This window comes from Mus caroli, unplaced genomic scaffold (assembly GCF_978045245.1).
Source record: "Mus caroli unplaced genomic scaffold, Mus_caroli_1 scaffold_19, whole genome shotgun sequence".
Taxonomy (NCBI): domain Eukaryota; kingdom Metazoa; phylum Chordata; class Mammalia; order Rodentia; family Muridae; genus Mus; species Mus caroli.
In genome coordinates, this window is record NW_028227274.1 from 12,967,761 (window position 1) to 12,985,049 (window position 17,289).

Below are 17,289 nucleotides of genomic sequence, written 5' to 3' on the forward strand. Positions count from 1 at the left end.
AGCTATGTTTATGGGTCTCAAAGCATTCTATATTAAATGTAGACCGGTAATTCATAAAATACTTATTGAACAGTACTCGATATCTGTATGTGGGGAAAACCTCAAAAGAGTCAAAGTTCTGAGATTGTAATGGATGATCTTTGTATTTGGGAGCTAAGTGATGGTCAAGAGCATTCTCTGGATGCTGCTATAATTATCAAATCATCAATATTTCAAAAAGAAAACAACTCTGCCACACTTTTCATCTAGTGATGTATATGTAGGCTCAAGCTATAAAGTGTTGTGTAATTCTGGTAGCTCCTTAACTATTTAATAGCTGTACATCTTGGGACCCAGATACAAAGAGCTGGAGAAACTACAGCAGTTCATTCCACTGACACCAGCCTTACAGGAGTCATGGACCAGTTCTCTCTGATGACAGCAGGCCCTAGGTGAAAATAAAGTGTAAAGGGCACAGGGTACAGTGCATAGGATAGAAGCAGTGCATGTCCAACAGCATTGTTAGTAAGTAAGCTTTATTGTTTTTAAATTGTATTTTGAGTGTTTCGCCCACATGTAAGTCTTTGCACCAGCTGTGTGTCTGCTGCCACATGGGTGCTGGAAATTGAACCCAGATCCTTTGAAAGAGTACCACATGATTTTAGTTTCTGAGGCATCTCTCCAGATCCTAAGTTTTATTTTTAATGTTTGAGAAATTGATCTTTGAGAAAGAAAGAAATTGCTTATGTTTTGAGTATCCATTCATAGAATCCTGTGGGAAAACTCAACTTTATTTAGAAACATGTTTCTAAACTCATTAACTTTATTTTGTTTTGAACTTAACTTTTATGATACAGAGATAAGATCATTCTCGCTAGGACTTCACAGATGATGTTTACTTAAAACTAGCTTATATGGCTTTAATTCCTTCTGGGTAAAAATGAAGAAAGAAAAAGTGACAGAAATGACTGCTGAACTCAGTCGAATTAGGAGCTTCCTGGTTGTGAAACTGTGGAAAAAGTAAACACCATACTCCTGGATGAACAGTGCCGTCTCTCTTGTGTGTTTGCCTGTTTTCACTAACAACAGTAGGAGATTCTGAAATATCCTCACCACACAGGACAGGTGTGTTCCTCGACCCAATCATGTTCTGTAGAGTTCAACTAAGAGTAACACCTCACTGCTATAATAAAGGGAGTTATGTGGGTGTACAGATGGGATGTCTTGCGTCTGTTCATTTTCACAAGGGTTTTTCTTTCTCAAATCTCAAAGCTAAGAGGAGAGGAGAGGAAGGATGGCTTACATTTATAATATTTGCCTTTATTCCCCCCACAAATAAAAAACAGAACAAGAAACAGCAGATATCCCAATAAAATTTCACTGCCTCTACAGATCTTCACGGGATGGGTGACCTATAGTCTCCAGAGTAGAGTTCAGGGCTCAGTAAGAGCAATTGGATACTCACATCCACCCAGACACACCACGCCTTCCATCAAGTGTGTCTCTTTTAAAGGCAGTAAGATATATGATGTTCTGAAAGACACATCAAAGTGGGAAGTATCTATGGGAACAAAATGTCTTGCAATGCAGTCATTTAGTCAAAGTTGCTTGCTTATCTCCAATACTGAAATGACAGTTTATATTAACTCTTCATTCTCATAAGTATAAGATTCATATATGGCCATAGAGAAGGAATATTTCAAGTAAGAACATTTGAATTTTATTCTTTTCTTGAAATGTACATACTTTATAGCACATGTATGTCTACACACACACACACACACATTCTTCAAAATTCTCACCTCTTTGTAAATAGTATATTTTGTGAAGAAAGGATAAATTGGTATGTTTTTTTCAGTTTAAACATTGCAAGAATTAAATATCTCTAAGGCAGACATTGAAACTCTATAATCTCCCGACTCCTACATTCTAGCATGGGCACATTTACTTAAAACAGTATAACAAAATTCTAATTCAATAATTTATTTTGGTTGGCAATAGATTTTGGCCTCTGCTACAAGCATGCTTTGAAACATGATATATTATTATGTGTGACTTCTAATATTGGACTAGTGCAATTTCTTGTTTGCATAAGCATATTTCAAGAACATTAAAAGTGCAACTTTAGTAAAATTTCACCTTCTGTTTCTACTGTCTAAAGTTACATACACATAAGTACAAATATGATATAAACACACATACACAAAATACATGTGTAAATTTACATAATTAAATTCAAATATATGTATACATATGTAGATACATATACATATGAAAGCCATCAGATATGCATTTAGCCAGATATATGGGTTAAGAGAATGAAGATATTAGTCCCTTTATACACTAGCATTCACCACTCAAAGTTATCTACAAGTAAACAGTTTCCTATGTGAAACAAGTACCAGAGAAATTTTACGAATGCGGTATCAGAAGCAAAGGCAGAGACACTCCCCTGTTAGAGGGCAATGAAGTGCATGGTTTCGATATAAGAAGGACAGGACACCAGTGGGCAAGTGAGTTAATTCCACTGAAAAGATTTTTGAAGAGACAATAGTAGCATGGGACATAATCTCAGCCTACACAGAGATCATGTTTCCACAACTATACGGCTCTGATTAAGGCCAGTGTCACCCCTTGGAAATATCTTAGGAAGGGGTGTGTACCTCAGAGTAGCCACAGTTTTAGTCAGGGACAGTGGCTGCTGCCTTTCAGTAAATTCAGGGGGCCCACATAGTAAAATCTCCCAAACGTTCCATCATATAATAGTTCACTTGTCTCTGAACTAAACTTTTGAATATCAAAGCAAGAATGGTGCCAGTCATAATTAAGAATTTCAACCAAAGCCTAGAAATTTACAGGAATGTTGCTAGGGGATGTAGTCACTTTGTGTACTCTGCCTCCTGGTTTTGGAGTAAAAACTGTATAACAATAATAGAAATAACAGCACTAAATCACTTGAACATGGTGTTACCAACACCATGGAGGTAAATGGCAGAGGTCACTGAAGCGGAGTTTATATCACTAAGGAACAAAGGGATCGTGCCCTGTGGAGCTGTCAGAAGCTTGGAGGCACGGTCAAGGGTGCTCATTCTTGTATTGCAAAGCACGGTTCCATACTTCTTCTGTGCCAACTGTCTGTATTTGCCTTGGCAGTTATTACCTCTTCCCCATTTGACAGTAACAAGTGCTTCCTTCTTCCTTCTCCGTATTTTGTGATTAGTCTACCCTCGGTCCACCCTCTCTGTATTTTGTGATTAGTCTACCCTCGGTCCACCCTCACTGTCTCATATTCCCGGACTTCTCATACTCCATTTCCTCTAATACCTTTATTTGTGTTAAATTCAAACCTATTTTGTGTGTATATCTTACTGTGCACAGGCATGTGCTCCAGCTCTGACTCCCTTCTGTGCAATAGTGAAGTTATCTCTAAACAGCACAGAGAGACACATGGTTACAAATCACTGTGGATCTGGGTGTGGGAGGGGTTTCCTTCCTTTACCGATACTTTCCCTAACTACATTAGGGCAAATGACATTTGAGAACATGAATACAGTAACACAAAGCAATTGTTTTTAGTAAGAAGGTAGAGACTAAGGACAAGAGACTGATATGTAGTGGCTGCTCAGTGTTTGACAGAAGACAGCCAATCAGACTTCTGCATTTGTCAACATCTCTGTATCACTTCACTGATAACTACCACAGACCAATGATGCTGTCACAGCCAGGAGGGTCAACACCAACCTCTAACTTTGTAATTTGCTGGACTGTGGCTGGGTTGGAGTGAGTCAGAGCAGGTGTCTGGTTTCTGCCGCTCACTACCAGTGTGGCTTTCCTTAACTCACTGTGATCCCTGTGGGCCACCATCAACTCCTTAGCCATTAAACTGTAATAAATTATTTTTAACATATTTTTATCTCTGCAAAAAAATGTATAATTTTTATTTGAATACTTCAGCACTGACCAATAGAAATTGATTCCCATAATAAATTTATTATAAAATAGATCCTGTAGGTCTCAATTTTTATGTTTCCAACCACAAGATTGCCTCTAAAAAATCCATCCTAGTCTAGCCTCTAAAAAGATGTCATGCCGTATAAAAGCCAAAATGTACCCCTCCATGTTTAGCAGTAAGTACATTTATTCTGAGGATATAGCCTTGGTTCTGAAGGGTACATCTCCTTTCTATTGCTATTCTCTCCACGTCTATAACAACTACAATTTGGCTGTGAATTTTTGCAATAAAAATGATCTTATCTGCTTTTCCAATTGTATATTTTTGGTATTTCTAACCTTTGACACAGCAGTTTTCCGATTCTTTTGAGTCCACAGGGTCAGCAACTCCACAAGTCTATATGCAACTAAACACTGACTATAAACAAAGCGTTTAACTGCAAGTGTTGTGTTTGATTCAGCTTCCTGTTCAAGCAACTATTTCATCCACAAGCAATTTTGCCCCAGAGCTTTTGAAAAACACAATAGAAATCTGTTAAATTGGCAGTCTTGCTGAACCTCAACTATTTTATCTAACTGGGTCCATGGTAACAGTGGGTACTTGAAAGGGACCCATTGGAGAAATGTGGTTTTGATTTGCTACAGAGATCAAATGGTCCAAGTCCCTTATTCAGATGGCTTCTTGCTGCTACTGCTTTTGCAAATTCCTCCACTAGGCTTGGGAATGTCACTCAACACCATACACAGGTATCGGCGTTAGAAAAACACTTGAAAATTCAACTTTATGAGACTTGTAAACTAATATATTTCTATTTAGGTCTCACAAATACTCATTATGATATTTTAAAACGTATTACTAGCCTCTGATAGATATGAAGTAAGACTAAAGTTCCCAAATTTGGGCTAAACCACTCTTACTGGAAGCCAAGGAGATGACTCAGTAGTTAAAGTGCTCACTAAGCATTGAGTACCAAAGTTCTAATCCCCAGCACTCAAGGAATGGAAGTTCCTGCCTGCGACCCCAGCACTGGGAAGGGAAGACCAGCAGATCCCTGGAGCTCACTGACCAGATAACAGATCTAATCAGTGAACTTCAGGTTCAACAATTATCTAAGAAAATTAGAAAATAATGTAGAACACAATAAAGGAAGAAATGAGTTACCTTTGGCCTCCATGCTTATACACACATACATATGCAAATATGAGAGAGAGAGAGAGAGAGAGAGAGAGAGAGAGAGAGAGAGAGAGAGAGAGAACAAACAAACCTTGTTTTCCCCAGGAATCTATCCAATGCTTGACATGTCCATTAAATGGCATACAATACAGTCTTGATTATCTTGCTGTGAATTATACATAATTCACTGGGAAGTTTTTGTTCCAGATTTGCTTATTTCTGTCACCCAGCTTGTTTCTGGGCAAGATGCCCACCTGCCCCACCTCTTTAGAAACTGGTTTTGATATTTGAGGCATGTAAGCTCATTTAAAAATTAACCTAAACAAAAACAAAATTAGAAAGGCAACTTGCCCACAATAACAATGAAAATCTTTTTCAAACCAAACACATACCTTATTCTAAAGACAAACAGAAATGACTTTTTAAATAACCATGATTTTAGATTATCTTTGCTTCTATTCCTCTCATTAAAATGAATAATTCAGAGTGCCTACTATACATGGTAAAACAGCTTCCCCTCAATAATTCATTTTTAGTACACCAAAAAATAAGAGGTAACACATTCTTATGTAAGAAATAAAGATTTAAATTAGACTATATTTTAAGGGCGACTTTACATTCAGAATTATCTATAGTTTGGGTTTACCCTGTTCGGTTCTCTGCTGCTTCTAAGTTAAAAACCTTAAGATTTTCGAAATAAATGATTCTATGGACAATGAGAAGTCTAAACTGGGTTTTCATTACTCTTTAGGTATCAAATATTTGCAATCTGGGCAAAAATCACCACCACCTTTCCCCTAAAATCAGTAAAGTAAATTGGGGTGCTACACTCAGATCTGAGTTAAAGCAATAGCTCTAAGGTTCTGTCTATCCTGAAAGACTTAAGTTTGAGTGATGAATAACCCCAAATGTTGGGGGGACAGGGAAACTACTGCACTGTATGAGCATTCGAACACACACACACCTACACATCATATGGCTTTAAATTAACAATTTTTATGACTTGTAAATAAACATGAAGCTAGAGAAATGACTTACAATGAAATTTGATTCTGTGAAAAAGTGGAGAAAAACAGATATGAGGCTCACTGGTAGGTCACCCAAGCCTAACAGTAAGCTACAAGTCAATGAGAGACCTTCTCTCAAAAAACTCAGTGGTTGAAACCTCAGGAAAAGCAACCTCCAAGATTGTTCTCTGGCTTCTACATGTATGTGCATACATGGGCACACACTCTTACAAAAAAAGGTGCACTTGTACACACTTGAGTACACACACACACACACACACACACACACACACACACACACACACAAAACCTTTCTAATGTTTGAGTTATAGAAAAATAGTGAATTGGATGGGGATGATTTCAAAACCTCCAATCTACGTCGTATAATAACAGTTACAAAACAGAGGATGTTGGTCCATTTTTCAATTGCATGCATGCTGATTCATTCAAATCTAAGACATACATGTAAACTACTATATCCACAAGCCATTCATCATTTTCTGTCCTATGTTATTCTTACATGGGAATAGTTGTTAGAGAAGTGTTGTGCATTATTTGGGTGTATCCATGGTGTGTGTGTGTGTGTGTGTGTGTGTGTGTGTTAGGGTTGTAGTCATTTGAATAAGAATTGACCTATAAGATTGTATGTTTAAAATGTTGGTCCCCAGTTAGTGAAACTCTTTGGGAAGGATTAGAATGGGTGAACTTTTGTTTAACTTTTATTTTATTAGATATTTTCTTCATACACATTTCAAATGCTATCCCCTTTCCTAGTTTCCTCTCGAAAATCCCTTATACTCTCCCCTCCCCCTGTTCCCCAATCTACCCACTCCTGCTTCCTGGCCCCAGCATTCCCCTATACTGGGGCATAGAATCTTCACAAGACCAAGGGCCTCTCCACTCATTGGTGACCAACTAGGCCATCCTCTGCTACATATGCAGCTAGCAACATGAGCTCGGGTCTATCTGAGGCAGGGTGAACTTGTTAGAGAAGGTGTGTTACTCAGCATGTCTTTGAGGTTTCCAAAGACTAGTTGTCATTCCCAGTATGCTCTCTACTTTTTGCTTCTGGATCAAGATGTGAGCACTCAGCTTTTTCCAATGCCAACCCTTTGCTCCGCCATCAAGGGCTCTAACCCTCTGAAGGCATAAGCTCACTTAAACACTTTCTTTTATTAGTTGCCTTGACCATGGCACTTTATCACAGCAACAGAGAAGTAAGTGAAGCAGTGGGTATGTGTGCATGCTGTGTGTACATAAGGGGCATATGGGAGGAGAGCTTGATAGAGTCTGCCCTCACCTTCAACCATGTAAGTCCTGAGAATTGACCTCAGGCCATCAAGCCCAACAGCAAGCTCTTTATTCCAATGAGCCATCTCTCTTTCACTATGTCTATTTAGTTCAATATCTGGAATACTGATTATTTTTAATTTGTAATTTTCCCCCAGGAAGTTGGTATAGCCATATTCACGTTTAGAGATCAAGGCATGTTTCACCCATGTCATTAGAGCATCAAATGATGCCCATTTTCACCATGAAGGAAATAATATCACTGAGAGATCCTCTCGCTGAATTAATGTGCAGGTTCTCTGTAGAGGCAAAAGACGGAAGTACAAACAGTTAGCCCCTCCTGGAATATATGCTAGCCTTGGTCAAATGCCTCACGACTTTTGAATTCTTCTTTGGTTGGAACCAAAGGCTTACTGGAGAAAGTTAGCAGTCTGATAACAGTTGTGAAAGGTGGGTCCATTTGACACCAGTGTCAGCTTTGGGGATGCTCATGCAGAGGTGTGAAATGAGTTAGCATGCTCAGATACCTGTGAGAATAAAACACTGCACTGTAAGCAAGTGGAAGAGAACAGATGGTTGTGGATGATTTAAAACACTTGTTTTTGGATTGTCACCAAGCTCCTATATCACACACTATGATGTTCAGTTAGTAAAGACCAATTCTATATTCAAGGTACTCATTTTCTGAAGGAAGGTACTATCCCAGTGGAAATGTTTAAAAGCAAATAAATTAAAAAGTTCTTCTCATTTTTCCTTAGGTGTTTGATAAGTGTTGTTTCTATTGACTGTATTCAATCAAAATGTTTCTCATTTGATGATAGTTTAATTTTCCCTCATTTCCTAATCAACTGTGAGTGTTCAGGTATTTTGTTTGAAAGCTTTGGGTAGAAGTATAAATTTGTCCTGTCTGAAACAGATTCATTTTGACTGAAGCTCTTCATCTAAATAGCAATAACAAAATGTGGTAGCTGGGAACTTTTGCCCATGGAAAACAATGATATTCTTCCTATCCTCAGTTTGGTAGACAGGCATATGGTGTTATGATTACGCTGGGGAAGTGGCAGGTGGCAGGGCCATTGAATCAGGGAGACAGATAAATATTAAATATGGTCACACTGTGTTTTGTGTGAGTCTACAGTAAGTCCGTGTTATTTAAGCCAGCAGGAGCAGGAATAATAAAAATAAAATTGCATAGAGCTAGAATAATATGGAGAAATAGCTATTGGTTAATCATTATCCTAATTACCAGAAGGGGGGACCTTGAAGAGAGGAATTTTCTATTAAACATCCACCGTGTTTTGGTTTGGGCCCCTTGGTAGAACGCGGGGGCGAGAGAGTGGTTGGTGCTCACAGAAACATACTGTTTTATAGTCTGTCCATTCCTTTCAAAATCCTGGGGCTGATTCAGGCACAATTTGCCTGTGGGAGGACTGAAGTTGGCCTGGGATCTGAGGGAGAGGGACCACAGCTGTAGACTTCACACGTGGGAACTTAGTTGGAAATAACTCCTGACAGGCATCAAACCGTAACTACCTTTTAGCCTTTCTATAGAAACATGCTGGCAGGCAGGATGTTCACATCAGGCAGAAGAGGGACTGGGAATGGCACTAAAGGAACCCGTAGAGGTGATATAAACCCTGCATCCTTCCTCCCTCACCTGCTTCACACCTGAGACTCACTTTGCCCCTCTCAAGCCCTCTGCTTAGCCACCATTCAGCCCCTGCTTGGAATCTTCCCGCCCACCTTGCCCGCAGTCTCCGCAACGTAGCACGGAGTTTGGGACCAGTGCAAAGGAGGCACCGGGGTAGGGACAATCATCTTTCTACCAAACAAGCCAGAGGACTGGACAGACCGGCACTGGGAAACTCAACACTCTTCCCTCCGGTGTCCTGTTTCCAAGCTCTACCTGTCCGCACGCGGGTGTGTCGCCAGAATACTGGAGTTCAAGGTGCACCTTGGGGATAGGAGGTGGGGGTAGGGCGGCAGGAGTTCAGTTCAGGTAGCTGCTAAGTTACCCCTGAGTGCCTGCACTGGTCTCTAAGTCTTCATACCCTCTCCCACTCTCCGCTCCTTGGACATCTAACAAAGTGGAATAAAGTGGGCTGCAATGCCCCAAGAGGGGATTACCGGAGTCAAAAGATGTCATTCTCAACCCCAAGGGTAATGAAGCCACAATAGTACCTTGCACGTACCCCGTCCAGAGCCGCGTCCACCGCGGTGATCAGAGGCGCCCGGACTGGGAGTACCGCGCATCCCCCTAGCCCCAGTGCAGTTACCTCGGCATCCGTCCCTGGAGCTGTTGCAGGTACCACTCTAGCAGAGCGGGTTGGGGAAGAAACTTGCCCGCGCTCTAGGGCAAACTCTCCGGAACGAGTCCGCGCGACTGGCCGCTCGGTGCGGGAACGGAGCACTATGGGAGCTGAGCAGCGCGGGTCCCGCAGACCGCTGAGCCGGACCGGCTAGGGCTGCGGCGCCGCCTATGAGCCCGCCTGCTCCCGCCGCCGCCAACCGCGCCCTCGCCGCCCCGCAGCTCCGCCCCCTGCCTTTAATCTCCCTCTCTTCTAGCCAGGCCAGCTCCTGCTCAGAGTCCCCCGATTCTGAGTCTGGATCCCCAGGTATGTCCCGTGGCTTAAGTGACTACAGCCTCACCAACGACAGAAGCCCTTGACTCGCTTGTCCTTTGAGAATTCACCTTTGCTCTTTTCCCTAGGACTGACCCACAATCAGTCCTTAAGGACAAGGCAGTAGGTTATCTCAAACCTTGGACTGCAAAGACTTCAGAAATCCTCTGGCTTGAGCAGAGGTTATGTTTGCTTGCTCCTTTTCCTCCGTTCATGGTTGATGAGCCGTGTGGCCAAGAGCTTCTAAGTACCGGGTGAGCTTTGAAGGACTACAGCAGGGAGTTTGTATGAAGTTGTCACTGGGAATAACTGAGACCCAGTAGTTCTCCGGCCATGCCTGTCAAATTCGGACAAGCTGGAGCTAGCAGCTTGTGAATGAATTTTGGAGGAACAAGACTAAGGTAATTTAAAAACAAATCAGTAAGATTAAAGCATATTGAGGTTTAAAAATTAGCTCCAAATATTATGGTAGCAATTATCTTGACCAAACTCGGGCAAAATAAAATCAAGTGAACCCTTGCTTAGTTTGCAGACAAACAGCTTCTATAAATCAACAACAACAACAAAAACAAAACAAACAATCAAAAAAAAAAAAACCCAGCAAACTTTTTTTTAAAGCATTAAAGAGTGAAACTGTCCTGAATGGGCATTAGAACTGTGTTCACACTGACTGCCTCTGCCGAGTTTGGAGATTGTTGCTAATCGGGGTGAATTTAGGTACACAGAAGAAACACTGTTACAGCACTGGCCTTCTGACTCCTGTTCCTTGAAAACAAAACCTAGTTTATCCTCTCTCGCAAGGATTCCACTTCATTTTAAAAATTACAGCAAAACACATACCATGAAATTTGACATTTTACATGATTTCAGTGTCCCACTCGATGTTGTTACATATATTTACACTGTAAAATAGGTGTCTAGAGCTTTTTCATGTTATGAAACAAAAACTCATCAACCATCAGGCAGTTACCCCCTTTTTCACTCCCTACAGCCCTTATTAGGTACCTTGTACTTTCTGCTCTGGCAAATTTGGCTGTTTAGACTTCTGATAGGATTAGTATCCATAATATATAAAGAGCACTTGTTAACAATAAAAGACAAATAATCTGATGACAAAGTGGACAAACCTCAGAGCTGTCTTTGTGCCCTGGCTTCTTGCCAGCATCTGTGTTCCTCTTCTCTTATCTTACAGGGAAGCCCTTCCCCAGCTGAGTGATTTCAGGACACAGTCAGTGATCACTGAGTTGTACTTCACTGGCACAACTCCTAGGCAAGCAGTAACTGTTCTTCAATGAATTGAGTGGCCCCCGTGTGTCTCCCAGTGTTCCATGGACCTTTGGTGTTGTCACCATCCAGGGATCAGCTTCTGATTATACTTGCTGTCAGTAGACTGAGCATTTGAGCTCATTGTGACAGTTTCTAGCATTCATAATCTATTTAATTTATTCATCCATTCACCTGCCATGCAAGATGCTAAACACTTAGAGAAACTATGAACTCTCATTCATAGAACTGTGTCCACAATTCTGAAAAATGTCTTGAATGGCTAAATTGGGTTGAAAGTTGACTTTTGTTAATATCCTAGGTTATCTGAAGCAAACTCCAACATCAGTGTCCAATGCTTCATCCTCTCCATTTAATTATGATTACTGAGAAGTGAAAAGACCACGGTTTAACTTTACAGCTAAACTAATTTATTTTTTACATCAGGAATTATTTCTAAAACGTGATTCCACAGCACATCTCTCAGCTTTCCAGGCTGTTCATTTTGCAGTTACATACTTATATTTCTTCTCATGTTACATGTTTGACTGTTGACTGCTTTTAGGCAAACTTGGAGCATATGCATCATCCATCCTCCTTTGATGTGCAGGTCACAACTGTGATCCTAAGAGATGTTTCTCCACCACAACTCTAGGGTAGGAACACTTCTGTAGAACTGCAACCAGGTAGGTATGTGGTAATGAAGATAATTAAGAAATTCAGACACACCTAAAGTGAAGATTCGGTTAAGCATAAGTGTGGCTGTATGCACTTAGAATCTCGGCATAATCCCAGTCCTGGTAGCACTGTGAACATTAGTAGCAGGAAGTGGTGACACACACACCTCTGAAGTTCACTGGGCTATTGTGTGCCTGTTTCCTTGAAGAATGAGGGGGAAAGCAACTTAAGAAGAGATCCTATCCTAATGTGATGCCTAGTTACCGAAGGCACAGATGCACAAACCCATATGAAGGCTTACTTATAACACACAAGCACACCTCCTCCCCATCCCACACATGCGCGCGCGCGCACACACACACACACACACACACACACACACACACACACACACACACACACTTTAGGTATGAGTATAGTACCATTGTGGAATAGCTCTTATTTCTTCTGGTTTGTGTTTTCAGACCATGTAGGTATTAACGATGACTTGGCTTCATGAGAAGCCAAAGTTAGAACTCAGCAGAATGCATTTTGAACACAATGCTGGGTCATGTGGGTACCACATGTATCCCCACACCGTGTTATTTACAGCTTCTACTCTTTTATTGAGGGAAAGTAAAGATGTATTGACCTGGAAACAGTTATTTTTACAGGAGTCATCAAAGCATAGTCTGGGAGCCACAGCCACTTCCTTTATCTTATCTTGCTTCTTTTCTTCAGGGCAGAAAAACAAGACAAAAGATGATAAAGGGCTTTCTGCTCATTCACCATCAAGAGGACATAACTACTCTACTGAGGCAGAAGAAAAGTGTATCCGGAGTCTTGCAACAAAGGGCACAGTCTTTTATAGATGTTTCTAGAGAAAAGGAAAGATACACAACTTGAAATAAAGATATTTAAAAATGGTTCTTGGGAATATTTTCCTTGATAATATGAAATGAAGATACTCTTTGAGACCTGGGCATTTGTTTATTTATTCTTTTTTTAAAGCATGTGGGGATGTATGCATGTTAGTACTATGTGACGTATACACATGTACATGTGGATGCTTGTGACTGGGCTCACACTTGCAGAAGTCAGAGAGAGACTGGGCATCTTCCTCTGTCTTTCTCCATCTTGTCCTTTTGAAGCAGGGTCTCTCACGGAGTATAGAGCCAGGTCGGTGGCCAACAGGCTTCAGTGATCTTGTTTTTGTTTGTCCAAAATACTGGGGCCACAGGCAAGTGGTTCATGCCCAGCTATTTACACAGGTGCTGGGAAATTGGACTCAGGTTTGAATGCTTGTGCAGGCATCAGTCTCACCCAGAGCCATCTCTGTAATCTGAAGAACTATATCTTTCCACATGAAACTTGTCAAATCTGCCATGTAGTTCTGCACTGCATTTACAGGTACGAATCAGTGAACTTCATGGCATAAAGTGACCTTTCACCTTTGGAACTTCTTCTCAAGGTCACTTACCTTGGCAAAGGTCCTTGGGCCATTATCTCCTTCAATGACATATCTATTCACAGTGACTTCTAGTGAATTCTAGTAAGAAAGTAAAATTTTGGTGTGGACTTTTCTTCAGTAGAATAAATTCAAATAGAATTCTGCCTACTGCTGAGGAACAGGGGCTGAGTGATCTAAAGTTATCTATGGTATGCATAGTGGGGTATCATACAAAATGCCATACAAACATGCTCTCTGCAACTTAAGAATGCATTTTTAATCTCAAAAATAAAATAGACAGAAGGCAAGACATTGCACATTTTCAGTAAAAGAGTAATTTAGAAACACTGATTCATACCTACCATAACAAACTTAACATAATAATTTTATAATTTTTAGAATAGAGAAATTATGTGCTATAGAAATAAAGAAAATGTCTGATGTTACTTGTTTTAGAATCATACTTATCTCTTAAAGATTAAGTTACATAATATATATATGTATGTATATATATATATATATATATATATATATATATATATATATATACTAAAGCATGAATTAAGCATCAGAAGAGTATTGAAGAAAGGGGACAGAACATGAGGAAAGTCAACTATGCAAAGAAAGAGGATTCATAACATTTGAGGAAGAACCATCATCTTTAAACAACTTAACACTTTAAATCATGAAAACTAACATTGGTCAAACAGAAAACTGTAAGATAATTAATAGAAAACGACAATGAGACAAGACATATTGCCCTTGCTTGTCTGTATGTGCTTCCTAAATGAGGGAGTCACTCACAGCAAGTTAGAATAGTCAGTACCCAACAGTCTCAGTAAATAGAACAGCTCAATAAGAATGTATTGATTGGTTGATTGAATAAAAACTGCTTGCAGTTATTTTAGGAAAATCAAAGCCATTTGGAAAGTTATATGCCTAATTTCTAAACACATTTTAACTTCCTCTTAAGAATAAGAATTGTAGAAAAGGTAGTGTTGTCATGTAACAAAACTTCAGTTAGAAAATCTTGACTGTAGCTATACTACTGTATAAGGAAAGTTTATTTTAAATGTTAGTTGATTTAAATATATTAAAGTTGAATCATTTCATTATGTTTTCAATGGTCTGAAAAAGGAAAACTTCCATGTGAACACTTTACACAAAAGCAACTAAGATAAAGTAATAGTGGATGTAAAACTTTGCTTTCCACGGTATGTTGAATTTTGAGTTTTTATATAGAATCAAATAAATTGATAAGTGACTTCAAGAATTTAAGTCAAAATAAAATTGATTTGAAATAGTCTACATTGATGAGTCTTCAATACTGTAAGTTTATATACTGTCAAGTCAAGGGAGAATTAATGACAGACCATTTTTTGCCACAAATTTTATCAATTAATTCATCAAGCCTGACCCATCTAGTTAGAGTCAGTATTGTGTGTTGGTGCCTTGGTTATAAAAATTAATAAACCATCATTGCTTTTAAATGATGATAAACTGATTAAATCATGTATCAATAAATTTGGAATGTTAAGGTTTCAGGAGAAAACACACAGAGAAAGTGGCAAACAGAGAGACAGACAGACAGACACACCACACAGAGACAGACAGACAGACAGACAGACAGACAGACAGACAGACAGAGACAAAGATAGAGTGGTATATATAAATCCTGAGAGTAAGTAAAAGAAACAGACTAAAAGAGCTTTGTAATCTTTTTCAGGGCTGCAGTTGTGGCTTGTGTATGTGTGTGTAAGTACTTGTGCATATGTGAGTGTGTGTGCATGCTTTCTAAAGGGAGAGCAACCCAGCCCCCCTGCCCCAAATGATGAAAATGAGAGAGGCTGTCAATGGTGTGTCCTAAGATAAAATGCTGCAGTAAAGAACGCAGAGCAATGCTATGTCCTCCCCTCCCATGCAGTGAAATATCCCCTTGGCCAGCGTGGGGAGTGCCTGTGATATATGGCTCACCTCACCAAATCTAATATCATTTCAGCCGATAGGGACACAGACCATGGTGACCGTCCTAACCTTTTTGAGGAAGTGATTCTGTTGACTGCTCATTCGATATGTGTTATCTTTAATGGAAAGATGAGCTTTATCAAATGATGAAGAACAAGGAGTTTTGAAAACTAATGTATAAATAAAAATCAAAATAGAAGTCCCATAACCTCACACTTGGGAGGATCACACAATTAGCATATGAAGTCTGGAATGTATAGCAGGCATTAATTCTAGCATTTGTCCTTAAAGTGAGTGGAGAAAAGGAGCGGGTTAGTTTAGCATTATTAATTAAGCATAAGCTTACTTTATATCCCAATTTATGTCAACATATTGCTATTCTTCCTGATGTCTTTATATTGGTGCATTTCTCTTTCTATTATAATAAAAAGGATATTTTAAAGAAATTCTCTCCTAATACTTAAAAAAGAGAAAAGAAAGTTAATAATCCTTAGGTATTTACCTTCCTGCTTTGTATTTGTGAGAAATAGTGACAGACTTTATACTGGGAGACTGCCTCATTTCACAGAACAGAAATGATGTTATTCTTGGCTTATAGTTGTAAAATCGATTTACACTTTAAATACTAAGGTAAAGTAAATGAACTTGATACTTACTTATACAAGTCTCTCCCACCTTCATTTTCCCATCATTTCCTGTTTCCTTCAGTCCCCTTCCTTCCTTCCCATTCTCCTTTCTCCACCTCCTCTTTCTCCCTCCCCCTCCCTTCTTCCTTCTCTTCTCTTCTCACTCCCCAGGCCTCACTTCCCCCTCATCTTTCATTCTCCTTGTATTGATCCCTTAAGAGTCTTGCTGGCCTCACATTCCTGAGTAACTTTGTCACCTCTCTCTCTCTCTCTCTCTCTCTCTCTCTCTCTCTCTCTCTCTCTCTCTCTCTCTCTTTCTCTCTCTCTCTCTCTCTCTCTCTCTCTCAGCTATGTCTTATGACACATGCTAGTAAAGACGGTTCAAGTTGGAAACTCTCTTGGGGCAACCATCACAGAAGTGATAGCTAAGTAGATTTTTATGTGACATAATGGTGGGTGGTAGGATACCAATGTTGCCTACCTTCTCCTCCTTTCCCATGCCCTTCCACTTTACAGACCACCCACAGTTATGCTAACTGTAATATCTGATATATGATTCCAATCTTATTCTGTAAAAGTTCTCAGGTAAAGGCATTCTGGAATCACAGTGACACATTGATACAGTGGGTGTTTTGCTGTGGGTAGTCACACATTTCATAAACCTTCCCAGTGACACAGCTGATAGACCTTCTAGGGTTTCTTTCTCATTTTGATCAGAGAGACAGTATAAGAAGCCTGGGCATCTCTGTTTCCAGACTCACCTGACCAGTGACAGGTCATTTCTGTCCTACCAATGTCCACAAACTACAGAGCTACTCTGTGAACATTTTTATAGCCACTGCTAATAAAATACCCAAATGACACATGTTACAGTTTGCACACTGCTGGTAGCTCTAGTTTGAAGGTACAAATATCATCTCAAGTCTAGGGGTTAATCTGAGACTGTTGCAAGCTGATTGAAGGCTTCATAGAAGAGAAAGTTTCTAGAAAGACATAAAACTCCCCCCAAAGTACAATGTACCCATTTCTAATTCTATGTCTGTAGGGTGAATATTAGAAATTAAAATGGGAAAATGCAAAATGCCAAGAGCTCTTCTATAGCCACATGTACAAATTTTAAGTAACTCATTAAAAGTGATAAAATGATATTATTTTTACCATAAAAATTACCATGGATATATTGCATCATTGACTCTCATAGAATAATGCAAAATTCTGCAAGGTCTCACCAGAAATGAAAAAGGTTCAAGTTAGGGAGGCAGAGAAAAGGCACAGAGTGTCTTATTCCCACTTCTCTTAAGTATTT

At 39.7% G+C, this 17,289-nt stretch overlaps 1 protein-coding gene and 1 long non-coding RNA gene across 3 annotated transcripts in view; one reads left to right on the forward strand and one right to left on the reverse strand.

Annotated features, from left to right (window-relative positions):
- The window catches only part of Chst9 (carbohydrate sulfotransferase 9), a 296,669-nt gene extending 286,825 nt beyond the window's left edge, over window positions 1–9,844 (reverse strand). For both annotated transcript variants that reach the window (XM_085833406.1, XM_085833405.1), the window contains exon 1: window positions 9,678–9,844. The gene's annotated coding sequence lies outside the window, so the exon portion shown is untranslated. The remainder of the gene's footprint in view (window positions 1–9,677) is intronic.
- A 119-nt stretch (window positions 9,845–9,963) lies between these two features.
- On the forward strand, window positions 9,964–12,868 carry LOC110284949 (uncharacterized). The gene is made up of 2 exons (XR_002376995.3): window positions 9,964–10,423; window positions 12,684–12,868. It is a non-coding gene; the product is annotated as an uncharacterized LOC110284949 (long non-coding RNA).
- Window positions 12,869–17,289: the final 4,421 nt, after the last annotated feature.